Source organism: Artibeus jamaicensis, unplaced genomic scaffold (assembly GCF_021234435.1).
Source record: "Artibeus jamaicensis isolate MK-2021 breed Jamaican fruit bat unplaced genomic scaffold, CSHL_Jam_final contig_2680, whole genome shotgun sequence".
Lineage (NCBI taxonomy): Eukaryota > Metazoa > Chordata > Mammalia > Chiroptera > Phyllostomidae > Artibeus > Artibeus jamaicensis.
Genome location: NW_026521589.1, coordinates 7,426 through 34,778, shown reverse-complemented (window position 1 = coordinate 34,778; position 27,353 = coordinate 7,426). Strand labels below are relative to the sequence as shown.

Genomic DNA, 27,353 nt, shown 5'->3' with positions numbered 1-27,353 from the left:
GAGATTTGTACAAACTGAATGACTACAAAACACTTTTTCTCCTGTTATAGTATGTTTTGAAAATATGAATATTAACTCTTTTAAAAATTTTCTCTTTTGTGTTATTTGATTCAAATCATTGATCTTTGAGATCATTTGTGAAATTATGTTTATTTGGTGTTTTGATTAGAGTATTTCTAGTGTTTTGGTTAAATTTGAATAACAATGAATGCTGCTTACATATCTGAATATACCTGTTACTGAATTTACATATCCAACTCATAGTTTGTGAAAATAATTTTGATAAGCTATTGAAACTTTTTAAATTTTTCTAGTCTGTTTTTTACAGAATATAATGTTTGACAAAATAAGTCTTCTCTAAATCTATAATCTATAGATTTATATATAATATTAAATAAAATCTATAGATAATATTAAATCTATAGATAATCTAAATCTATAGATAATATTAAATAAAATCTATGGTTAATGGAAAAGGAATTTTAAAAAAGAAATATATGGTAAGTGAACTAAGATTGGAACAGATTTAAGTTAGTAATTTCTCTTAACATCAAAGGCAGCACACTGATACAAAATTAGAATTTGACTTTCTTTCTTTTTTAGTAGTATGCATACTTTATTTTTTAAAGATTTATTTACTTATTTTTAGAGAGAGGAGAAGGGACAGAGAAAGAAAGGAAGAGAAACATCAATGTGTGGGTGCCTCTCACACACCCCCTACTGGGGACCTGGCCCACAACCCAGGCATGTGCCCTGACTGGGAATCCAGCTAGCAACTCTTTGGTTCACAGGCCATCACTCAATCCACTGAGCCACACCAGCCAGGGCTGATTTTGTCACTCTATTAAAAGGACCAAGTTTACCAATAGTATTAGTCCACTCTTAATAAAAGAAAAATTATGAAGGGAAAGTAAACATTTTATGTTTTATTAAGAGTATTTCCTGTGCCCTGTATCTTCAGGTATTGTAACAGGGCACAGCCAGGAGGGGGCCCCAAAAAAGAATTTGGGATGGGGTCCAGAGCTCAAGGTGTCCAGAAAATATTAAGATGTCCTCACCACCACCACCCAGGTGTCAGTTGGGGGAAGGGACAAATGGAGTAGGGCCACTGAGAGTTGTTTTGCATAGCAACAGTTTTGCAGCTAACCTCTGGAATGGTCATTTAACATATCTATAACCTTTAACTGGTATCATAGATATGTTGAATAGCTGTGACCAAGTTTTGAGCCAGGGAGAAGGAAGTTGACTTCCACCCAAGACATGTAACTAGGGGCAGGTCCCCTGAGTTACAGCACCTGTGAGGGAGCTTGGAGTTGATTGGCTCCACACCATGGGGCCACACTTGCCCAGACTCACTATGGCAGGCCAGTAAACTTGCAATAATACGGGAGTCCTGGCAGGTGTAACCAACTGTGGGAGGAGTCAGAAATGGGGTTGCAAAGGAGGACTGGTACAAGGGGATTTAAACCCAGATGTGGCAGGTACGACCCCTCAGAGTAGGGGCAACCTAAGCCAGACACCGTCACTTGGGAGGCCCTCAAGGAAGGACTCGGTGGGGGGGTGGGGGGCTTCAACAAAGAGGGAGCGATGGACTCTCGCCCCCCAGCTATTGTGACATAGCCGAGTCCCCTAAGTTTTATGGCTCATTAGCTATCTGACCCTGACTGAGAATAAGCCCTCATAGTTCTTTGAATGCTATCTATTGTTTGATCCTTACCTGTATTCTTGTGCAAATGAACCCAATAAAAGCCCATTGAGGAAGGGGCTCTTGGCCCTTCCCCTTGGAGGGATCAGCCACCTCTCCTCCCCAAGCAGATCATGTCTTGGTAGTGTTACTTTCATCTGTGGTGGATGGGGGGCACTTTGCAGGCAATGTTACCCCCACACTCATTAATTCATGTTCTCGTTTAAAATTGCTCCTATAATTGTACCTCATTGACCTGACTGGACACCCCAATATATAGGAGACCTAAAATTAAATTTATCTAGAGCAGATAATTGCTCAGATAAAAAGCCTTTCCCAAGATCTAAGACCATGCCAGTAAAGCCAACTCCTATGCATAATCCTTATGTTTCTCTCATAATTGTCACAATGATTATATTCCTGGGTATATATTAGTGATCTTACTTCTCTTGGAACAAGCTGATCACCTTTCCTGTGTTTTACATTGTATATATTGGTCATTAACCCTTGACTAAATAGTACTTTCTTATTTTTTTTGTTTTAATTCCTGCATGTAGGAAACCTTGACATAGAAATATGACACAGTACTCTCAATCTCACCTTCCTCAGGGAACCTGCTTGAATGATGGATTGGCATCTGATGCCTGCCTCTATGTCTGGTAAAACTGATGATCCCATAGTTATTCTTGTTAGCAAATTTTCAACTATCCCTAACTTTACTGTAGATTTTACAAAACCCTAATGTAAAGCCACTATAGCAGAAAACAGCCTTACTCAGCACACTCCTTCTTCACCATCAAAGTTGACATCCCAGTTATTTCATAAACCACCTAAGGGGAAAATAGTTAGCTATTCAGGAAGTACTATAGCTTCATATTTCCTCTGTACAGGTGCTACTTTGGACCTATATGACTTTTTCCTTGTTTCTGACCAATGAAGCCAAATTTGTATGTCCTGATAAAATGAAGTGCTGCTAATTTTTAAGGAAAAGTATATAATTTTAAATTTGATTCATTCTTTCTATCTTGCTAGAAGGATTTTAACCCCTATGTTTATATTTGGTCAGTTATTCAAGTGGAAAGGACCTGTATTTCAATGGAAGTGCTTTAGAACAACACGGTAAGGTAAACTTGATGATTAAGAAAAACTATTGTATATGATTTTCATCAATATTTTAGAATGTGTATTGTTCTTTTTCCTATACCTTAAACTAAAAAGGGAAAAGTTCAAATATAAACAGGAGTAATATCTCAACAGTAATTAGTCTTACAGCTTAATGCTGTAACTTATCTTACTTCACTCTCAGACCTAATTATGTGGAGTTCAGTATTTTGAAGATTACTTCCTTTGTGAGTTCCTTGTTTTGATCTCATGTCAATGTTTAAAACTTAGAATGCTTTTTAAGTGATGTCAAAAAGACTAAGCCTAACATTTTATAACAACTATTATATGGGCAATATTTAACATAATTTATAAATGAATGATTCTGTAAATTGTATTATTGGAATTAAAGCATGTCATGTGATAGATTGGCAGTTTCTTCGGGTAGAAAGAAAAACCCTTTATTTACAAATATTATCCCCTGATATTATCCATTAAAATTGTATTAATGCCTATGTTTCAGTGACTAAGAGAAAGTAATAAGAAGACCCAAGAAGTTTGTTCTCCTTTAGTATGTGCAATAGAGGATATATGAAAATAGTGAGGCCTGGTTCTACTCACTAAGGAATTTAATATAGAATGTCAAACTGTTATGTGATAATTATAGAACAGTCTGACTACATTGGCAGCTGGTCTTAACTTCTCAATCATTGATCCAGAGACATGGCTTTCCAGGAGAGGTTCATTATACAATACCCACATTATTCTGCAACCTAGAAGTTCGATTCATTGGATCCTTCAGAGCACCTACCTTAGCCTAAACATAAAAATATCAGATTCACAAAAATAGGTAAATTGGTAAAGAAATTGAATTGTGCCATTTAACATCTGAAAGCATAATGATCTTTTGAAAAAGTATTTAACATTTCTTTTCTAATGGGATAAAATCTAGGTGAAACTATACTGATAATGTGATAAATGCTTAGAAATTTGAGGATATTGGGTCTTCACCTTAAATATTTGAGTCAATTAATTGTTGTAATTTGGTATACATTAATACTATGTTCATAAGGAATTTGTTTCATTAACAATTACAAATGTCACAAATAGGTAGTTGCATGGTAAACAGATTATTATATCTCTCTGTAAATCTGATATAATTCTGGTACTTCTGTATATGTAAATAAATGCTGCTTTTTCTAAATTTCAATACTAATTTATATGTGTCACAGATAAATCCTGTTGTATAACTTTAAACATCACCAACAGAATCATGTAAGACAATGGTTTTAGTTATAGCTCCTGATTTCCTACAGTCACATTACTTTTAACCATTATTAGATGTAGCTGAATCTTGATTGATTCTAATTTTAAGATTAAAATAGGCTCCACTTCTTACTTGGAATTATAGGGTCACAGGCTGGCTTTGCCACCACTTAATTAGATGTAATCATGTGAAATCTAACCAAAACTCTCTACCAAATTGCTAACTCAACATCTAGAGCCATTAAGTGCAGCAAACAGCTTTAGATTCTTTAGCCAGGGTGATCCTTGACAGTAAAATTATGCTTGATTATTTTCTTGAAACCCAAGGTGTAATTTGTGCCATAGCTAATACTTCCTACTGATAAATACTTCTTCCCAGGTAGAATTAGAAACAATCTCCTTAAATTTGCAAGATCCCTTGATGGGTATTCCAGTTTTGTCTTTAGCACTGCTGGCTGGTTAGGGTTTAAATTTTCTGATATTCTCAGCTGACTCTCAACTTGTCTCGGGGCTATTTTAATATCTGGGTTGCAAATTGTCCAACTCCTTGTACTAATTTGTTTAATAACCTTCATTGTCAACCTACTGGTATTTTGTATAACCAAGTGTCTGAGCCTCCTGTAAAACCTAGAAAAGTTTGTATGAAGGATAGAAATGATCAATCAAGTCACCACATCTTTTCCATTTTTTTCATCCACAATAGTTAAAATATTTACTTGTGATGCTAAATACCTTTTGCAGGTTAGTCCCAATTTATTGTGTATACTTTCAAAAACCTTTCAAAAATTGACTTAAGCCATTTTACATAAAACTGTAAAATTTCCTTGAATTTGTCATGTACCTGAAAGGTATCCTGTAATCAAATGGCTTTATTGCTCTACTGGCCACTGCTCAATCACAGGAGTCCCATGAAGGAACTAGGTGGACCCAGAGCAGTTAGCCCAACCACTCTAGCACCAATGTGAGAAAAACTGACCTGATTGATCAACTCTGTCCATGACAGGTTTTTATCAAAAAGGGGAATGTGGACCTTGAGAAGGAATACATCTTCCAAGAAGGACTCCTCATAGTTAACCGAGCAGAAATTCATAACTACGGTCTAGCAGACATTGCTGACAGAGGACTCCAACACATGCTACATTTCAGGAAAAAGGTACAGAATGAGCTGCCAGCCTTCTCTACTGTGCTCCTGCTGTCTGAATCAACCATTAAGGAATTACTGGTATTGTCTTTTGACCAATGGACTGAGACCTGCCCAGTACAATTGGAACTGCACTATTATACCCTCACTTATATAAGTACTGACCAATCACAGCAACTCCATAACAAGCAATCAGAATGTGCAAATTGGACCAATCAGGACAGTGCTGTTTGAACCAACTAGACTGTACAAATTTGGATTCCTCATTTGCATAAAAATGAACCAATTAGGAACCAGGGAGGAAATTTCCTCTTCAAAAGTTCACCTCCCCTTTGCCTCAGTGGAGCACACTTTCAGTTTCTACCAGGTTGCCTTCTCCCAGTTTGTAAACTATTCTCTTGAATAAAGTTTTCCCTCTTTCTATGCCTGAGATTGGGATTTTTGTTGACATTAGATCAATGGTAGCAAACTCCTGTTCACACAAATTAACAGTCATAAAATCAATTGATGGAGTTGTGCCCAGGGCTTCTTTTAAACTAAATAATAGAATAGAATAGAATAGAATAGAATAGAACTTTTCACAATGCATGGCTTTTAGAAAAGTTAAATACTGTTTCATAAAACTGTGGTTTCTGTGAGTGTGCATTGGTTTTCCTTGCAAAATATATACATACATACTGATATACATATACATATATATATGTATATGTATGTATATATTAGGGGAGACCCCCAAACTGGAATTTATTTATAAAAATTGTGTATTTATTCTTACATGTTTAAACTTCACTCACCTTCAAAGTACTCTCCATTTGATGCTATACACCTATCAAGATGTTTTTAATCATTGCTTGAAACTGTTTTTGAACTAATTGATTTTGATGCCTTCAGGTGCTTCTGCCATTTTTATTTTACCTCTTCCACATCAGCAAAGTGTTTCCATTTGAGGACTTTTTTCATCTGAGGAAACAAAAAATACTCAGTCAGGGTGAGATCGAGTGAATAGGGAGGGTGGAACACAGGGGTCATGTTAGTTTTGGTCAAAAAGTGCTGAACACTCAGCATGGTGAGGGCAGGTGAACTCATAAATCACCCATCAAGAAATGGACAAATGTGTTAAAAGGGTTTTCAAAAATATTCATTGAAGTCAAATGCAGCCTCTCACAATAACACCAGCTGGTACACTGATGCAGATGGGTTCCTAGAACACTCACCTAGTGGGGGAAGACTGTACTACAAAGAGCCTGCCCTCCAGAAGACAATTCCAGTTTTGGGGGGTCCCCCATTGTATATTCATATACTTTTTCACTTGGAAATAGCAGCAGTAGGCATTACCTGGCTCCATTGATAGTAAGTGTGCTTAAGTTATTGCAGGGTACAGAGCATTAATAATAATATCACAACACAGGTCAGAAAACCTGACATTGCACTTATTCTGTCACTAAGTAGTTATGTGAACTCATTCTTTTAAAAGAAATTGTTTATTTTCTTTCAAAATTATTTTCATTTTGTTTAGAAGTTTTTTGATGAAGAGCTTAAGACTGAAGATCAGTGGTTGTTCTTACCCATTCAGTGGCCTGAGATGTAGGGGCTGCAGGTCAGTCTTCAGTGGCAGGCTGAGTGCTCCAGTCTTCTGTAGGAAACTGGTACACAGATATTGATATCACATACATGCCTTCATACCTGCCTGTGACCTTAGTTTTCGCAGCAGTAAACTCAGGAGCTCAAATTTCTCTTTGGTAACAGCCTTCTCTTCCTTTTCAATCTCTTTAGGATCTCTGTAAAAGTAGAGATCAGGCATGACCTCCCACGGGTGTTCTTGGAAGATTGTGCCATGCATGCACAAACTTCCTGGGACAGCATCCACTACATCAGATCCACTGAGAACTCCCTTTTCAGGATTTTATAACAGGATTCATCAAGTTGATCTGAAAACAGAAAGACAAAGTAATGCCTGAGAGTAGCAGGTAAAACAAGAAACATGAAGAAAAAAGAAGAAAACAGGCCACTTTTCAAATATTTTCATCTCTCAAAGCTCTCACACATTGAAATTATACTTGTAGCAAGGATTACTATTAAATTCCACTCACTGAGTCAGAGACCCTCGTGCCCCTCATGTAGCTACTTGCAAATGTAAACTAATTCTTATCCTTGGATCTCTCCTTGCCTGAGTTCCTTCATCTGTTAATTAGGAACAGTCATATTTGTCTTATCTACATGAAACAATTATCATAGGTGAAAATTTATTGTGTACATTAAGTTTTTAAAATTTTCCTGAGTGTTAAAAGTATGAGGTGCCAATTTATACATGTAAACATAAATAGATTTGTGCTAAGGTGCATATATGTATTTGTACTATATACACTGGCACAAATATTTGGAAAATATCGATGAATGATATATTATTATTTTCAAAGGTTTATCTTAATATTTGTCTTCTTGTAACCCAAACCTGAATCATATTTTATATTCTCATTTGAATATTTAGACTGAAATTTTGCTGCTTTCCTTCTTTCTAAATTAATGCTTTGCAAAGTTTATTTATTCTAAAAGTGGATTTGAGAATTTCTTAGTTTTACATATATGCACCCAACATAGGAGGACCCAATATATAAGGAAAACCTTGGAGGACTTCAAGAAAGGTATAGACACAAACACATTTATAGTAGGGATTTTAACACCCATTGTCATCAATGGACAGATTTTTCAAATAAAGAATCAACAATGATTTTGTGGCATTGAACAATGCCCTAGATGAAATGGACATAACTGATATATAGAGAGAGCCCTTCATCCCAAAGAAGCAAAATACACATTCTTTTCAAATGCACATGGAAAATTTTCAAACATAGACCACATGATAGGTCACAAAACAAGCCTCACAAATTCAAGAAAACTGAAATCATGTCAAGTACCTTCTCAGACCACAAGGGCCTGAAACTAGAAAACAACCTCAAGGAAAAAACTCAAAAACACTCAAACTCATGGATATTGAATGTCATGCTATTAAACAATGAATGTGCTAATAATGAGATCAAGGAAGAAATTTAAAAGTTTCTGAAAACAAATGAAAATAAACACACAACAGTCCAAAGCTTATGGGACACAGAGAAGGCAGTCCTGAGACAGAAGTTCATAGTGATTCAGGCCAAGACAGAAACATTTCAAATAAACAACCTACTCCTATGCCTACAAGGAGTTGAGGAACAACAACAAAGTTAAGAGTGAGTAGAATGAAGGAAATAACCAAGACCAGAACACAATTAAATGATATATAGACTACAAGAACAATTCAAAGGATCAATAAATCCAGGAGCTATTTTTTTAAAAGATAAATAAAATCAACAAGCCATTAACCAAGCTTATCAAGGAAAAGGAAAAGAGGACCCAAATTAACAAAATTAGAACTGAAAGCAGAGCAATTACAACTGATACCACAGAAATACAAAGGATTGTAAGAAATTACTACAAAAACTATATGCTGAGAAATTGGACAAGCTAGACGAAATAAACAAATTTCTACAAACATATTTCCAAAACTGAATCAAGAAGAAGCAGAAACCTTGAACAGACCAGTAATAGCTAGTGGAATTGAAGCAGCAATCAAAAAAAACTCCCAGCACTCTAAAGCCCTGGACTGGATGGTATCAAGGGAGAATTTTATAAAATATGTAAGGAAGTGCTAATCCCTATCCTTCTCAAACTATTCCAAAAATATCCAAAAAGATGGAAGGCTCCCAAAGTCTTTTTATGAGGCCAGCATTATCCTAATTCTAAAACCAGACAAAGACACAACGAAGAAAGAAAATTACAGGTCAATATGGCTGATGAACATAGACGCTACAATTCTCAACAAAATATTGGCAAACTGCATCCAGCAATATATTTAAATGATTATACAACATGATCAAGGCCACTTCATCCCAGGGATGCAAGGAAGGTACAATATTAGCAAATCAATAAACATAATACATCACAAGAACAAAAGGAAAGACAAAAATCACATGATCATACCAATAGATGCAGAAAAAGCATTTGAGAAGGTACAACACACATTTATGATAAAAAAAAAACACCCAGAAAAGTGGAAATGGAACATTCCTCAACATGATAAAGGCCATATATGAGAAACTTACAGCCTACATCATCTCAATGGGCAAAAACTAAAAGCTTTCCCATTAAGGTCAGAAACAAGACAAGGACACCCACTTTCACCACTCCTATTCAACATAGTATTGGAAGTCATAGCCACAGCAATCAGAGAAGAAAAAAATAAAAGGCATGCAAATGGGAAAGGAGGAAGTTGAACTGTCATTGTTTGCAGATGACATGATCCTGTACATAGAAACCCTTAGACTACCAAAAAACTACTTGACTTAGTATGTGAATTTGGCAGAGCAGGTTACAAAGTCAATATTCAGAATTCAAAGGCATTTTTGTATACCAACAACAAAATATCAGAAACAGAAATCAGGGGGGGAATCTCATTTGCTATAGCAACAAGAAAAATAAAATACCCAGGAATAAAGCTAACCAAGGAGGTAAAAGACCTGTATGCAGAAAACTACACAACACTGAAGAAAGAAATTAAGGAAGACACAAATAAATGGAAGCATGCACTGTGTTCATGGATTGGAAGAACTGACATCATCAAAATGTCCATACTACACAAAGCAATTTGTAAATTCAATGCAGTCCCTATTAAAATGCCAATGACATATCTCACAGACATAGAACAAACAAAAATTTTTATGGAACCATAAACAACTCTGAATAGCCCCAGGAATTTTGAAGAAGAACAAAGCAGGAAGTATAACAATACTGGATACCAAATGATATTACAGGCCACTGTAATCGAAACAGCCTGGTAGTGGCATAATAACAGACACGTGGATCAATGGATTAGAACAGAGAGCCCCAAAATAAACCCAAGTCTCTATGGTCAATTAATATTTGATAAAGCTGGCAGAAGCATAAAATGGAGTAAAAATAGCCTCTTCAACAAATGGTTTGGGGAGAGCTGGACAGCTACATGCAAAAAATGAAACTCAATTACCAACTTACACCAGACACAAAAATAAATTCAATGTGTATAAAAGACTTAAGTATAAGTTGTGACACAACACCTAGAGAACATAGGCAGGAAAATTTCAGATATTCCACACAGCAATATTTTCACTGATATGTTCCCTAGAGTAAGGGATAAAAGGGAAAGAATAAAGAAATGGGACTTCAAAATAAAAAGGCTTCTGTATAGGGAAAGAAAACATCAGCAAAATGAAAAGGGAACCAACTGTTTGAGAAAATATATTTGCAGATGATACCTTGGACAGTGGTTTTATCTCCAAAATATATAAACAACCAACATGACTCCACTCCAGGAAGACAAACAATCCAATTAAAAATGGGCAAAGAACTTGAACAGATACTTCTCTAAGGAGGACATAGAGAGGGCTCAGAGACATAGGAAAAGATGCTCAGGATCACTAGCCATCAGAGAGATGAAAATTTAAACCACAGTGACATACCACTTCACACCAGTCACAATGGCCATCATAAACAAATCAACAAACAGTAAGTGCTGGTGAGGTTGTGGAGAAAGGGGAACTCACTCTAGTGCATTTTTGGTGGAAATGCAGACTGGTGCAGCCACTGTGGAAAACAGTATGGAATTTCCTCAGAAACTAAAAATGGAACTGCCTTTTGTCCCAGTGATTCCACAGTTGGGATTATACCCTAAGAATCCTAAATCACCAATTCAAAAGAACCTATGCACCCCAATGTTCATAGCAGCACAATTTACAATAGTCGAGCGTTTGAAAAATCCCAAGTGCCCATCAGTAAATGAGTGGATCAAAAATGGTGGTACATTTACACAATGGGATACTACACAGCAGAAAGAAAGAAGAAACTCTACCCTGGCTGATGTGTCTGAGTGGACTAAGTGCTGCTCTGTGAACCAGTCACTGGTTCATCTCCTAGTCAAGGCATATGCCTGGGTTGTGGGAGTGGTCCTCAGTAGGGGGTTTGTGAGAGGAAAGCACACGTTGATGTTTCTCTTCCTCTCTTACTCCCTCCTAGCCCCTCTGTGTAAAAATAAGTAAATAAAATCTTTAAAAATAAGGAAAGAAAAAAGGAGCTCCTACCCTTCAAAACAGCATGGATGGAACTGGAGAGCATTGTACTAAGTGAAATAAGCGAAATGGTGACAGACAAATACCATATGATGTCACCTATGAGTGGAATCTAATCAACAAAATAAACAAGCAAGCAAAATAGAACCAGAGACATTGAAATAAAGAACAAACTGACAGTAACCAGAGAGAAGGGGGGAGAGGGGTAATGGGGGGATAATAGGGGAAGGGTTATCAAGAAACATGTATGAAGGACACATGGACAAAGCCAAAGGGGGTAGGTTGAAGGGTGGGAGGTGGAGATGTGTGGGGTGGAGGAGTGTGGTGGGGTGAAAATGGAGACAACTGTACTTGAACAACAATAAAAAAATAAAAATACAAAAATACAAAAAAAAAGAATTTCTTAGTTTTAAGATTTCCTTTATATCTGTGTGCCACCTCACAATATTCAAGGGAGTTTATGTACATCCACCCTTAGTGAAAACCAGGATTCTGAAAAACCAGAATTTATTATCTAGGTTTTTAAAAAATATATATTTTATTGATTGTGTAATTACAGTTTACCCAATTTTCCCCCCTTTATCCCCCTTTCACCCTGCATCCCCCAACCCTCCAGCCTTCCTTGCCCTTAGTTCATGTCCATGGGTTTTACATATAAGTTCTTTGACTTCTCTGTTTCCTATACCATTCTTAACCTCCCCCATGTATTTTATGCCTACCAATTATGCTTCTTCTTTCCTGTACCTTCTGCCTCCCATTCTTCCCCTTCCCCTCTGAACTGAAAAACCTCCACAGGATGTCCATCTCTAATTCTGTTCCTGTTCTAGTTGTTTGCTTAGCTCTTTTTATTTTTAGGTCAGCTGTTGATAGCTGTGAGTTTGTTGTCATTTTACAGTTTGTAGTTTTTTATCTATTTCTTAGATAGGTCCCTTTAACATTTCATATCACAAAAGCTTGGTAACGATGAACTCTTTAACTTGACTTTATCTGGGAAGCACTTTATCTGTCCTTCCATTCCAAATGATAGCTTTGCTGGAGAGAGTCATCTTGGATGTAGGTCCTTGCCTTTCGTAACTTCAAATGCTTCTTTCCAGCCCCTTCTTACTTGTAAGGTTTGTTTTGAACAATCAGCTGATAGTATGGGCACTCCTTTGTAGGTAACTGTCTCCTTTCCTCTTACTGCTTTTAAGACTCTCTCTTTACCTTTAATCTTGGGTAACTTGATGTGCCTAGGTGTGTTCCTCTTTGGGTTCAATTTCTTTGGACTCTGGACTTCCCCGAAGTCTATTTCCTTTGCCATAATGGGGAAGTTTTCCTTCACTATTTGTTCAAATAAATTTTAACTTCTTGCTCTGGTTCTTCTCCTTCTGGCATCACTATGATTCAGATGTTGGAACCTTTAAAGTTGTCCCACAGGTTCCTAAGCTTCTCCTTATTTTTTTGAATTGTCTCTTCATTCTCTTCTGGTTGGATGTTTATTTCTTCCTTTTGTCCCAGATCATTGATTTGAGTCCCAGTTTCTTTCCCTTCACTGTTGGTTCCCTGTACATTTTCTTTTATTTAACTTTGAGTAGCCTTCATTTGTTCCTTCATTTTGCAACCCAGGTCAATCAATTCTGTGGGCATCCTGATTACCAGTGTTTTGAACTCTGTAACAGATAGTTTGGCTATCTCCTCGTCACTTAACTCTTGTTCCTGGAGTTTTTATCTGTTTTTTCATTTGGGCCATATTTCTTTGTCTCAGTGTACTTGTTATATTGTAGGGGGCGGGTCCTTGGTTATGCACAGAGCCAGGCAACCCTCTTTGCAGCAGTTGTGGCACTGTCTGTGGGGGAGGAGTCAGAGAGAAAACAATGGTGCTGGCTTGCTGGGCTCTGGCTCCTCCTTCCCATGAACTCTGTTGTGTGAGACTGGGAGTTTCTCCTGGTATGGTAACCCCTAAGGTAGTTTACAGCTAGCTTGAGTCTTTAAGTTTCCCACTACAGCCAGCCCTGCCTTCCTGGTGCAGTCAGCCAGCTTTGGTGGTGCAGTCCAGTGCCTCACTGCAGGTCCTTTCACCCAGCCCCACCTCACTTGTGCAGTCTACCCACTATGTTTGGGCAGTACACCTGCCTTGCTGCTATTATCTACGTTTTACACGTGGAAAAATAGAGGCTTGGAAAGGTGAAGTGATTTGCTCAAAGTCTCATTATGAGTGTAAAGCAGGTTTGGGATTTGAACTTACATCATTCGATTCATAGTGCCTGGTGGAGTGTGATTAAGTTACACTGCTCTAGGATTTGGAAGAGGACGATGGAGTAGGAGGGAGCAGATTCCACTTCCTCCTACACATGGCAGAAAAACCTAGCCTATCTATGAAGGAACAGAGCAAACAGCAACAGTACTCCAACATACATAAAAATAAGAGACCAAAAATTGTAGTAGACACTGAAAAACCAGGTGGTAAGGAGAACGCTTCAGGACAATAAGGTCCCAGGGACCAGGGCAGCTGTAGCCCCAGGCCTGGTGTCCGATGCTGGCGCTAGTTCTACCACAGACTCCTTGGGAGCAGTGGGCCTGCCACAGAGTCTTTGGGAGAGAGCCAGGTCAACTGCTCCCTCCTTCCGCAGCCAAGCAGGGTTTGGGCAGCACTGGGAGAGACCTGGTTGCTTGAAGTTGCAGAGAGGGGAACAAGGACAAAGAGACAAACACATAGGGGCCCTGATTACCCACAGAGTCAGTGGTTACCGGATTGGGAGAGCTGAGAGTCATGCAGTGACATGCACTGACCCTGATAGTCACTGGTGGCTGGAGAATTGGGCTGTATGGAGCAGCAGGCTTGAGGAGGAGGAATTTCTCAAAAAGTAAAACTGTTTGGGGGATTCTCCTACAACAGCTGCTCGGCTTACTCACCACCCAGCCTGGCAGTGATACTGAGGCTGGGTGGAAAGCCCTGTGTTTCCCCATAGCACTGGGAAGAGTTCTCACCCAAGTCCGTGGGACCCAGGCAGCCTGGCCCAGCATGTGCCCGAACCCCACGTATGAAGATAACCCTGGGGAAAGAGTGCCCTGAAGAAGACCTGGATCACCCACCTAAGGTGCTGGAAAGAGGCACCAGACCAGCTCATGGGAGAGTGCTCACAAGACTGGTTGAGTATACACGGGGAACAGAGAAATGCCACACCAATCGCCCCTCAGACAGCAAAACCAGAAAAACTGGTTTTCCACTTTGAAACCAACAAGAGGTGTGTTTTTTTGTTTGTTTGTTCTTAAATAATCTTTACTTTTAATTCTTATTTTTTTATCTTTCAATACCTTTTTCTTCTCCTTCTTTCTTGTTTTATTCCTTCTTCCTTTCTTTCCAATGTTATCTCTTCTTCCTCGATTCTCAGGCCTTTTTCTTTTTTTTTTTTAATTTTATTTAGTTATTTTTCAAGTACAGTTTTTTGTCTATTTTTCCCATCCCAGCCTCCCCCGCCCCTTGCTCCCCACCTCCCTCCCATTTCCACCCCCCTTAGTTCTCGTCCCTGTGTCCTTCCTATTTGTTCCTCCAAATCCCTCTCCCTTTTTCCCCTTAACTTCCCTTCCTTCTCCCCTCTGGTCACTATCCCCTTGTTCTCTATTTCAGTGTCTTTGTTTTTTTTTCTGCTTGCTTGTTTGTTCAGGCCTTTTTCTTAATACCCACAAGTGAGATAAAAAACTTGGAACTATAAAAGGTACGGAGTTGGACCCAAAGTGTGGGCATCCCAACAGTCAAGACAGTAGACAAATTTCACTTTGCTATTGCAGAAAAATTACAAACTAATGCATATTTTTATTATTTTCTTTTCATTATTCTTACATCTTTTATTTTAATAGTATTTTTGTCTTTCTCTTCTTTCTGTATAGTCTTCTTTACTGGGCTGGTTATACTGTATCATTTGACAGGTTTCCCCTGTTCTCTCTTCCACAGTGTATTGCTAATTTACTATCCTTCACGTCACTTGTGTTCCTTTAGCACAATACTCAAAGTTCTATACCCACTATTTATGTTATCCAGGTCACATAGACTCTGTCATATGATTGTTGCTCTAATATTATTGTAATTAATAGCTGTTCCATACAATTGTAAATACTTCACAGCACCCCTCCCAGATCTTAGCCCACCTCACAGTTTCCTGGAGTCTATTACTGTAGTGATTAACTTTATTTGCTCACACACTACACCTATTTACTATCTTTTACTCTCACCTTACCTCAGAATCTAACATCCCCGAACTTCACTGCTTTCTAGATCCAACTCACAAACCTTCCCTCCCCAACAAGAGTCTTATTGTCTTTCCATTTTTTCTTAAAAGTGGCTAGTTGGGTTGAAGATCAAGGTTAACACTATACATGGCCAAAGGATCTCCTATCTGTTCCCTACTGGCTGCTACTGTAAATATCATAGAATACTCTCCTGCTGGCTTAAACCATTTTGCCTTCTCCTCCAACTGATCACACAAAAAAGAATAAGTGAAAGTGGTGAACACCAGGATACCCACTGGAAGAGGAAGCCCAACAACAAAGGGACCACCAACAGACAACAACAGAAGAAGGCGAAGGAGAGAGTGGAAACCATACAACCTCAATCCAGGACCTATCTGGAAATACAACAAATAGTGGAGAAACTAACCCAGTACAAACAACTGAACAAGAGCCAGACAGAATCCTCAAAACCTTGTACACACAGAAGCACTAGCTTCAATACACCCTGCCCTCACCAGCACAACAAAATACAAGAGGTGGTGGACAGAGGGACGAACACTCAAACAACTGGTGGGAAGGGCCCACAAAAGAAAGACCCCAAAACAATCAAAACCCAAAGACAAACACAGAGCCAACCTAAAGGGCAGCCCAAGCCCAGTGAGCTTGGGAGATGAAGGAGACCACACCACTAAATCCCACAGGTATTCTACCACAGAAGTTCACACCATAAACCCAGGAAGCCAGAACGAATCAGTTTAAGAAGCTGAAGCTAACAAGAAGAGTCTCACAAACAATGGAAAGACAAAGAAACAGCCCCCCCAATGAAAGGAAAGGAGGAAGCCTCAGAAAGAATGCTAGATGAAATAGGGGCAAGTCAGCTATCAGATATTGAATTCAAAGCACTGGTTATCAGGAAGTTCAAAGAGCTCACAATGAATTCCCAGAAAATACTGGGGAACTATAATGAACTCACCGCAAACTATACCACCATGAAAAAAAGAAATAGAAACTATCAACAAAGGTCAAGAAGAAGAATACAATTTCTGAACTGAAAAACACAATGGAAGGAATCAAAAGCGGGATCGATGAGGCAAAATATTGGATCAGTGAGTTGGAGGACAAAGTAGAAAAAAACACCCAGAAAGAGCAAGAAAAGGAAAAGAGGCTCAGAAAGAATGAAGAACGATTAAGAGAAATGCAAGGAAATAAGAAATGTAATAATATTCAAATAATAGGGATACCAGAAGGAGAAGAACAGCAAGGGATAGAAAACCTGTTTGAAAAAGTAATGATGGAGAGCTTCCTAATTTGATGAGAGAAAAAGTCACACAAATCCAGGAAACACAGACAGTCCCAATCAAGAGGAGCCCAAAGAGGCCCACTTCAAGACATATCATCATTCAAATGGCAAAATTCCAAGACAAACAGAGAATCTTAAAGGCAGCAAGGGAGAAACGGAAAGTAACATACCAGGGAGCCCCAATAAAGTTAGCTGCCGACTTGTCAATGGAAACACTCCAAGCAAGAAGAGAATGGGAAGAAATATTTCAAGTAATGAGAACCAGAAGCCTGCAACCAAGGCTACTTTACCCAGCAAGGCTCTCAATCAAGATAGAAGGCCAAATAAAGAGCTTCCAAGACAAAAGAAGTCTAAAAGAATATACCTCCACCAAACCAGCTCTGCAAGAGATGCTAAAAGGACTGCTTTAAGGAAAGGAAGGAAAAGAGAGAGGCAGAGAGGAACGCAGGTACAAAAATGGCAATGAACAAGTACCTATCAATAATAACTTTAAATGTAAATCGATTAAATGCTCCAATCAAAAGGCATAGAATAGCTGAACGGATAAGAAAGCATGACCCACACATATGCTGCCTATGAGAGACCCACCTCAGGACAAAAGACCTACACAGACTAAAAGTGAAGGGCTAGAAACACATTTTCCAAGCAAACGGACAGGGAAAAAACACCAGGGTAGCAATATTCATATCAGACAAAAGAGTTTTAAAAAAAAAGGGTCATAAAAACAGACCCAGAAGGTCACTTCATAATACTCAAGGGAAGAATCCACAACAAGACATAAACATTGCAAATATGTATGCACCCAACATAGGAGCACCCAAGTGCATAAAGAAAATCTTACAGGACTTTAAGAAAGATATCGACAGCAACACAATTATAGCAGGGGATTTTAACAACCCACTGTCAAAAATGGACAGATCTTCCAAACAAAATATCAACAAAGATATTGTGGCGTTGAGCAATGCCCTAGATGAAATGGACTTAACTGATATATGTAAGGCCCTTCATCCCAAAGAAGCTAAATACACGTTCTTTTCAAACACACATGGAATATTTTCAAAGACAGATCACATGATAGGACACAAAACAAGGCTCAACGAGTTCAAGAAAATTGAAATTATACCAAGCATTTTTCCCAACTACAAAGGACTGAAACTGGAAACCAACCCCAAGGGAAAAAATCCCAAACACTCAAAATCATGGAGATTGAATAGCATGTTATTAAACAATGAATGGGTCTAGAATGAAATTCAGGAAGAAATCAAAAAGTTTCTGGACACAAATGAAAATGAACTCACGACAACCAAAAAGTAATGGGACACAGTGGAGCCAGTCCTGAGAGGGAAGTTCATAGCAATACAGGCCTACCTAAAAAAGGGAGAAACAGTTGAAACAAACGACCTAACCCTACGCCTACAAGAATGTGAGGAATAACAACAAAGATAGCCCAGAGCAAGTAGAAGGAAGGAAATAACGAAGAACATAGCAGAATTTAATGACATAGAGACAAAAAGCACAATTCTAAGGATTAATGAATCCAGGTGCTGTTTTTTTGAAAAGATAAACAAAATAGACAAGCCTTTAAGCAGACTCTTCAAGAAAAAAAGAGAGAGGACCCAAATAAACACAATCGGAAATGAAAGAGGAAAGAATCCAACTGACACCAGAGAAAGGCGAAGAACTGAATGCCAAGAAATTTGAAAACCTAGGTGAAATGGAAAAATTTCTAGAAAAATATAATCTCCCAAAACTCAATGAAGAAGAAGGAGAAAGCCTGATCATACCAATAACAACAGACAAAATTGAAGCAGTAATCAAAAAACTCCCGACACACAAAAGCCCTGGACCAGATGGTTTCCTAGGAGAATTGTACAAAGCATTTAAGGAAGAGCTAACCCCTATTCTTCACAGACTATTTTAAAAAAATACAAAATGATGTAAGGTTCCCAAACTCTTTTTATGAAGCCAGCTTCATCCTAATTCCAAAACCAGATAAAAACACAACAAAAAAAGAAAACTTCAAGCCAATATTGCTGATGAACATAGACGCTAAAATTCTCAACAAAATATTGGCAAACCGCATCCAACAATACATTAAAAAGATCATACACCATGACCAAGTGGGATTCATCTAAGGGACACAAGGATGGTTCAATATTTGCAAATCAGTAAATGTAATATGTCACATAAACAAAACCAGAGACAAAAATCACATGATCATATCAGTAGATGGGGGAAAGCATTTGATAAGGTACAGCACCCATTTATAATGAAAAAAAAACTTAGCAAAGTGGGAATACAGGGAGCATTCCTCAATATAATAAAGACCATATATGAGAGACCTACAGCCAAAACATCATACTCAAAGGGCAAAAATTAAAATCCTTTCCACTAAGATCAGGAACAAGACAAGGTTGTCCACTATCACCACTTCTATTCAATATAGTATTGGAAGTTTTAGCCACAGTGATCAGACAAGAAAAGGAAATAAAATGCATCTAAATTGGAAAGGAGGAAACAAAACTGTCATTGTTTGCAGATGACATGATAGTGTACACGGAAAATCCTATAGACTCTACCAAAAAACTGCTTGAACTAATAAATGAATTTGGCAAAACATCAGGATACAAAGTCAATATCTAGAAATCAAAGGCATTTTTATATACTAACAATGAAACAGCAGAAGCAGAAATAAAAAAAAAATCCCATTTGATATAGCAAAAATAAAAATAAAATATCTGGGAACAAACCGAACCAAGGAGGTAAAAGACCTGTATGAAGAAAACTACACAACACTGAAGAAAGAAATCAAGGAAAACTAAACAAGTGGAAACATATACCATGTTCATGGATTGGAAGAACTGACATCATCAAAATGTCCATACTACACAAAGCAATCTACAGATTCAATGCAATACCAATTAAAGTACCAATGGCGTATTTCACAGACATACAACAAACACTTCAAAAATTTATATGGAACCATAAACAACCCTTAATAGTGGCTGCAATTTTGGGAAAAAAGAGTAAAGTAGGAGGGATCACAATACCTGATACCAAACTGCATTACAAGGCCACTGTAATCAAAACAGCCTGGTATTGGCATAAAAACAGGCACATAGACCAATGGAACAGAACAGAGAGCCCAGAAATAAACCCAAGTCTCTACAGTCAATTAATATTTGACAAAGGGGGCAGCAACATAAAATGGAGTAAAAATAGCCTCTTCAACAAATGGTGTTGGGAGAACTGGACAGCTACATGCAAAAAAATAAAAATGAGCCCTACTGGTGTAGCCCAGTGGATTGAGTGTAGGCCTGTGAACCAGAGTGTCGCGGTTCGATTCCCAGTCAGGGCACATGCCTGGGTTGCAGGCCAGGTCCCCAGTAGGGGACACGTGAGAGGCAACCACACATTGATATTTCTCTCCCACTCTTTCTCCTTCCCTTTCCCGCACTCTAAAAATAAATAAACAAAATATTTTTAAAAAATGAAACTCGAGCACCAACTTACACCATACATGAAAATAAATTCAAGGTGGATGAAAGACTTAAATATAACCCGTGACACCATTAAAGTTGTAGTGGAGAGCATTGGAAGAAAATCTCAGATGTTTCACACAGCAACATTTTTACTGATATGTCCCCTAGAGCAAGGGACATAAAGGAAAGAATAAACAAATGGGATCTCATCAAAATAAAAAGCTTCTGCATAGCTAAAGAAAACAGTATTAAAATAAAAAGAGAAGCAACTCTTTGGGAAAACATATTGGCCAATGATACCTCAGACAAAGGTTTTATCTCCAAAATATACAAAGAATTTACATGACCCCACTCTAAGAAGACAAGCAACCTAATTAAAAAATGGGCAGAGGACTTGAACAGACACTTCTCCAAGGAGGACATACAGAGGATCCAGAGACACATGAAAAGACACTCAATATCACTAGCTATCAGAGAGATGCAAATTAAAACAACAATGAGATACCACTTTACACCGGTCAGAATGGCTATCATAAACAAAGCAACAAACAACAAATGTTGAAGAGGGTGTGGGGAAAAGGGGTCCTTAGTTCACTGTTGGTGGGATTGCAGACTGGTACAACCATTATGGAAAACAGTATGGGATTTTGTCAGAAAACTAAAAATGTATCTGCCTTTTGAGCCAGCAATTCCACTGCTAGGGTTATATCCAAGAACACTGAAATACCAATCCAAAAGAACCTATGCACCCCAATGTTCATAGCATCACAATTTACAACGCCAAGATTTGGCAGCAACCTAGATGCCCATCCATAAATGAATGGATCCAAAAATTATAGTACATATACACAATGGAATTCTATGCAGCAGAAAGAAGGAGCTCCTACCCTTTGCAACAGCATGGATGGAACTGGAAAGCATTATGCTGAATGAAATAAGCCAGGTGGTAAAAGACAAATACCATATGATCTCACCTTTAACAGGAACCTAAACAACAAAACAAAGAAGCAAGCAAAATATAACCAAAGACACTGAAATAGAGAACAGGGGGACACTGACCAGAGGGGAGAGGGGAGGGAATTTCAGGGGAAAAAGGGGAAGGATTTTCAGGAACTAGCATAAAGGACACATGGACAACAACTAAGGGGGGTGGAAATGGGAGGGAGGTGGAGAGCACTGGTGGGGTGTGCTGGCATGGGAGTAAAAGACAGAAAGCTGTACTTGAACAACAATTTAAATTTTTTAAAAAGTTTTTTAAAAAGTTACACTGCGGGACTTCCGCCAAGATGGAGGTATAGGTGGATGTGCCGTGCCTTCTCACACAACCAAGTTTAGGGACAACTAAATATTAGCATCAGAAAACACAACCAGAACACGGAAAATTGAACTTTTCGGAAGTCCGTTAACAACAAATTCTTCAGCCCGACTGGTAAGGGGCGAAACCGGCGTCTCGTGAGGGGTTGCACAGGAGGACTCCTGTCTGACGGACCCGGGCACGGAATCCAGACGCGCGAATCCAGACGCACGGGTTCCAAACGCAGGATTGGACCTAGTGAGCGACCGAACAACCCACCGGGTGAGTGACTGCTGAGGAGACAGTGGGGAGGCGGTGCTGCGTGTTGACTGCGGTTGCCTATCTGCGGGCGAGCGGACAGGCGAGGGAGTGGGCGGTTGGACCGGGCCGGCGGTCCCCGTGGCAGGCGGCAGTAGAGGGCGCCGCCATTTCCCTGCTCTGACCACGCCCCCACATACAGCGTCACAACCCAGCGACCTGGGAGTCCAAGGCGCTGCTTCTCACATTTAAAGGGCCAGAACAGACCAAAAATGTCGCAGGAAGACCTCAAAGCCCCAGAGATAAATCTAAGCGACGAAGAAATAGCAAAACTCTCAGACGCACAGTTTAAAACACTGGTCATCAGGATCCTCACAGATCTGGTTGATTATAGCCACAAATTAGAGAAACATATGAAGGCTAAACTAAGGGAAATGAATGGAATTCCACAGGAAACCCATAGAGATGAAAAGGAAACTGGGACTCAAATCAATGGAGTGGACCAGAAGAAAGCAAATAATGGCCAAACAGAAAAGAGTCAAGGAGCAAGAATTCAAAGAAATGAGGAGAGTCTTAGGAACCTCCAGGACATCTTTAAACGCTCCAATATCCGAATTATAGGGGTACCAGAAGGGGGAAAGACACAACCACCAGAGGAAAAATTATTTGAACAAATAATAAAAGAAAATTTCCCCAATCTGGCAAAGGAAATAGACTTCCAGGAAATCCAAGAAGCTCAGAGAGTACCAAAAAAGTTGGACTCAAGAAGAAACACACCTAGGCATATCATAATTACATTAGCCAAAATTAAAATGAAGGAGAGAATCCTAGAAGCAGCAAGAGCTAAGGGGACAATCACCTACAAAGGAGTCCCCATCAGACTGTCAGCAGATTTCTCAAAAGAGACCTTACAGGCAAGAAGGGGCTGGAAAGAAATATTCCAAGTCATGAAATCTAAAGACCTACAACCAAGATTGCTCTATCCAGCAAAACTTTCATTTAGAATGGAAGGACAGATAAGGTGCTTCTCAGATAAGATCAAATTCAAGGAGTTCATCATCACCAAGCCCTTATTATATGAAATGTTAAAGGGACTTATCTAAGAAAAAGAAGTTAAAGAAACATGAACAGTGAAAGAACAACAAGCTCACAGTTATTAACAACCACACCTAAAACGAAAGCAAACTAAAAGGACAGCTAGATCAGGAGTGGAAACATAGAAATGAAGATCTCAAGGAGGGTTAGCAACAGGGGAGTGGGAGGAGGAGATGGGGGGAGAAGGTACAGAAAATAAGTAGCATAGACAGTAGATAGAAAATAGATGGGGGGGGCAAGAATAGCATGGGAAATATAGAACCTAAGGGACTTGAGACACATGGACATAAACTAAAGGGGGGTAATGGTGGGGATGGGGGGGCAGGGTGGACGGGAATGAAGGGGGGAATAGAACAACTGTAACAGCATAATCAATTTAAAAAAATAAATTAAAAAAAAGTTACACTGCTCTACATCCAGGAACTATTGCTATCTCAACCAAAAAATGATTTCCAATATGAATAATTAACTGAACTGAAAATATGCACACTTTCAATAAAGTCATTTTCTAACCTATTTTTCCTTTACACTATAATCACTGTTATCAAGAAAATGTCTTCATTGTTGTATCCCTCTATTAGGAATTAATATTAAATTTTGGAACACTTTTTGAAACTTTGGTTTAAAAGATATAGTATTTGCACAGTTTTGACCTTCATCTTACAGTTTCTGAGTATATTGGGTATCTACCTTGCTGTATTTTTAAAACTATTTTTTTAAAGGGAGAGGAACATCAGTGTGTGGCCACCTCTTGCATTCCTCCCACTGGGGACCCACAACCCCAGCATGTGCCCTGACTGGGAATCAAACTGGCAACCCTAGTTTGAAAAGACTTTTAAAATACTTTATTTACGAGAGGGAAAGGAATGGAGAAAGAGAGGGAGAGAAAGATCAATTAGTTGCCTCTTGCATGCCCCCTACTGGGAACCTGGCCTGAAACCCAGGCATGCGCCCTGACTGGGAATCGAACCTGCAACCCTTTGGTTCACAGGCCAGAACTCAATCCACTGGTCCCCACCAGCCAAGGCTCCTGCTGTATTTTTAAGGTTTTCATCCATGGATGGCATGGAGAAGGAGAGAGATATTTTCATGCAAACTATGTGTTGTATACTAACGTGGAAATATATCACATAGACACATGTGTGCCTCATGTGAATGACATTTTATCCATTCCATGTAAAATTGCTATTTTTCCTGTAACACCAGCACTTCCTCCAGCTTGCCGAGCTCCAGCCAAAAGAGAAGGAGGGTAAGTAAAGAGGTCTGTATACCATAGGTGGTACAATGCAGACTGCCCTGAAATAACTGATGGTAAAGCACTGAGGAAGCAACTGGCTACCAAAGCTGCTCATAAGAGTGCACCCTCTACTCAAGGGGTGAGGAAACCTCATCAGTACAGGGCTGGTACTGTGGCACTTCATGAATTTAGACATTATCAGAAGTTCATTGCAAACTTCCCTTCCAGCATCTGGTGCGAGAAATTGCTCAGGACTCCAAAACAGATCTGCGCTTCCAGAGTGCAGCTTTCGGTGCTTTGCAGGAGGCATATGAAGCCTGTCTAGTTGACTTTTTTGGAGACACCAACCTGTGTGCTATCCATGCCAAACATGTAATGATTACACCAGAAGACATCCAGCTAGCACACCGCATATGTGGAGAATGTGCTTAAAAATCCACTACAATGGGAAATATTTCATTCTTTAAAAGAAAAATTCTCTTATTCCTGTTATTGGTAGTTCTGAACATTAGATATATTTTTTCCATGGGGTAAAAAGGTACCTAAGTATATGACTCCAAGTGGCAAATAGGGGACAGAAGTCAGGTATTAGCAGTTTTTCCATTTTCATTTGTGAGTGAGTTTTTAAAATATAAATTGGGGACATAAAGCATTAATGCAAGTCAAGGTGCTTCAGTGAACAAGTTTCAAGCAGTTCAACTTTATAACAATATAAATAAACCTGTTACAATTTTCTGGACAATTCCAGCATTTGGATTTTTTAAAAAACAAGTAAATTTCTTATTGATGGCACATAAATGGTGTTTGTAGCATTTTTAACATATAGTAGATTCCATCTATTCACTATATTTTTCTAACTGAGTTGTCCTACATGCAAGTATGTTTTTAATGTTGTCTGTCTTCTGTGCTGTTCCTGTAAGTTTGCTATTAAAATACATCAAACTAAAAAAAAGAATAAAATTGCTGTTTTTCTCCTAATCTTACAAAGGAAACAAAACCACAAGCCACATTCAATTTTATCTCCACATTTCTCCAACAAATTTGCAATTAAGTCTTTTTAAACCCTCTACCAATATTCACTAATAGAGAACAACAGCAATACGCAGAGGTACAGTTAAAATGTCAATATGTAAATTAATGTGATTTTATTAGTGACTAAGCATATAAGCATATAATATGTATTTCTTTATATATTATAATACATGTAATCATATTAATATGTATTTCTTTAGTCTTCTACTATATTTTGCTCATAGAAACTTCTAGAAAATTTACTATAAAGCAGCTTTCAAATAAATTGTTACATTTAAATTATTCACAAGGTTCAAGTTTTCTTTTATAAATCTCTATGCAACAATTCCTCAGTTTAGTTGAGAAATATAAATTAAAACTACAATGAGATTCCAGTAAACACCAATAAAGAGTAAAGGAGGTCAAATATACAGCGATGGAAGAAGATCTGACTTTGGCTGGTAGGCACACAATGCAATATACAGATAATGTACTATATAATTGTACACTTGAAAACTAAATAATTTTATTAACCAATGTCACTCCAATAAATTTAATTTTTGAAAAAGCTTAACATTGTATGTGTTGGCAAGGATTTTGAATAAATAGGTTTTTCATAACTGCTGGTGGAAGGATAAATTAGTATAATAATCTTGAAAAATTGTATGACAATAGTTTCTAAAACTAGATATACCAAATTCCACTCCTAGGTATACAAACCTCAGAAATAAATACATGTTCTCACAAAAAAGTATATTTGAATGTTGATAGCAGAATATTAATACTTGTCAAAACTGAAACAACATATGCCCATAAACAATATAAAAAATAATTATGTGAAAAAGCATGGCTGGAGCTTACAAACAAAATATTGAGTAAAATAAGTCAAACACAAAAGAATACATACTATAAAGCTTAAAAACAAGGGAAACTAATCTATGGTTTTAATATATGCACATAAAAACTTGTACACAAATGTTCATAGCAACATAATTCATAATAACCAAGAAGTGGAAACAACCCAGATGTACATCATCTGATGAATGAATAAACAAATGTGATATATCCATTCAATGGAAATTATTCAGCCATAAAACAAATGAAGTACTGATACATGCTACAGTATAGATGAACACTGAAAACATGTTATTAAGTAAAAAAGCCAGACACAAAATGTCTCATATTGTATAATTTCATTTATATGAAACATGAATAGACAAACCCATAGATATGAAAAGTAAATTGCTGGTTTCCAGGGAATAAAAGGAATGGGGGATGGCTCATCAATGTGTATGGGTTTCTGTTTAAGATAATGAAAATTGTCTGGAATTAGTCATGATGGTTCCACAACATTGTGGATATACTAGAAACCATTGAATTGTCCACTTTAAAATGGTTAAAATAGTAAATTTTATGTTATGTCAATTTTATCTCAATAGTAATAAAAAATAATGAAAATCAAACAAACAAAAACCCTAATCTATAGTTTTAGAAGTAAAGATAATACTTACTTTTGGTTCAGGACAGTAGCAACTGGAAGAGGACATGAAGGAGCTTTCAGGTTCTGGTAGCATTGTCTTTCTTGTTCTGGTTAGTGGTTACATGGGTGTATTTACTTTGTGAAAATTCATGGATATATGTCCTTATCATCTGTTTGTAATATATGTTGTTTCATTTTTTTAATTATAAAGTAATAAGTTTTCCAAGTAAATTGTTGCAATATATAGTAGATTTAAAAATAAATCAAGGAATGATTTAAATATATACAATATAGCTTCAAAACTGATCTAAATGCTTACCGAATTGAATAATCCATTGATGGTACAAAGGAAAATCAAATAAAAAATAAATTAGCAACTTCAATGGCATGGATTAAACACAGCTACTTTAAAAATACTTCAAAGGACATTTGGAGTAGAAATAATTAAAAGCACTAACTACTAAGATTATGTCTTATGTGCAAAATAATCAACAGCATCTAATTTGACCTTATATTGGCAATTCATGGGCAAGGCCTAAATTTGGAGAACTTTTCACTTCTTACTTCTGAAAGTCAGATGGTACTAGATGACCAATGTTGCAATAACATCTACTTGAAGCTTTCATGTTGCTAATTGTAACTGAAAAATTCTGGACATATTTCA

The 27,353-nt window shown here is 37.9% G+C and overlaps 1 long non-coding RNA gene across 1 annotated transcript in view; it reads right to left on the bottom strand.

The window, feature by feature from the left end:
• Positions 1–27,017, bottom strand: part of LOC119065788 (uncharacterized) — a 31,453-nt gene extending 4,436 nt beyond the window's left edge. Inside the window, exons 1-3 of the long non-coding RNA XR_005085650.2 lie at positions 26,721–27,017; positions 6,758–7,120; positions 5,987–6,152 (exon numbers count right to left, since the gene is read on the bottom strand). This is a non-coding gene — a long non-coding RNA (uncharacterized LOC119065788). The remainder of the gene's footprint in view (positions 1–5,986; positions 6,153–6,757; positions 7,121–26,720) is intronic.
• Positions 27,018–27,353: the final 336 nt, after the last annotated feature.